The following is a 905-nucleotide window of genomic DNA, read 5'->3' as shown; positions in this document are numbered from 1 at the left end:
AGATTACAGACATGTTCCACTATGCTTGGTTTATTTTATTATTATTATTATCATTATTTTATTTTTTGGCTGGCTCAGGATGCCTTAAGGGCAGGTCTGGTAAGGCATGAGGATCTGGGGATTGAACCACAGTATCATGAGCCTGACTGCCTTCACCAGGCACTTAAACAACTGAGCTAATAGTCAGGCCCCTATGCTTGGTTTAAAACAAAACAAAACAAAACAAAACAAAACAAAACAAAACAAAAATCCCAGAGTCTTGAGTTCTAGCACACTGCAAATTTAACTCTGCTAAAAATCATTTGTAAGATAAGGCAGAGGATCTAGGAAGGTTTGTCTCTGCCTCTTTGCTTTTGCTGCAGTAGGATTCCTAGTTACATCAGTGGTGGAGTTCTTATCATTATTAGCAAATCTTGTTTTTTAAATCCCTATGATTATGTTAGTTTAATTGGTTGATGGTTTCAACTTTAACAGTAAGTTCATATATATGTACTTAGTATATTAACTGTGTGTAATATCTGTCAGTATTAGTGGGAATATAAAAACACATGATCATTAATTTCAGATAGTTTATAAGATTGCAGAGGAAGTTAATCCTCAAAAGAATTATGAAATGATTGAATGCTAAGGACATAGATGGTTTTGAGATTGAAAAAGGTGATTAACTTTAAGAACACAGATGATTTTGTTTTATTTTATTTACTTTTCTTTTTTGGAGGAACCAGGGATTGAACTCAGGCCCTTGTGCTTGCCAGGCAAGCACTTATTCTTCTGAGCTATCTCCCTGGCCCTTAAGAACACAGATTAAAGGTAATTAATCTGTCATTAACTTTACAGTGTAAACTTTTTCAAATTACAGACCAGTAGTGAACCTATGGCATGCATGCCACAGTCAGTTAGTTGTA

This window comes from Octodon degus, unplaced genomic scaffold (assembly GCF_000260255.1).
Source record: "Octodon degus isolate 3935 unplaced genomic scaffold, OctDeg1.0 scaffold00122, whole genome shotgun sequence".
Taxonomy (NCBI): Eukaryota; Metazoa; Chordata; class Mammalia; order Rodentia; family Octodontidae; genus Octodon; species Octodon degus.
This window is presented reverse-complemented; position numbering follows the sequence as displayed.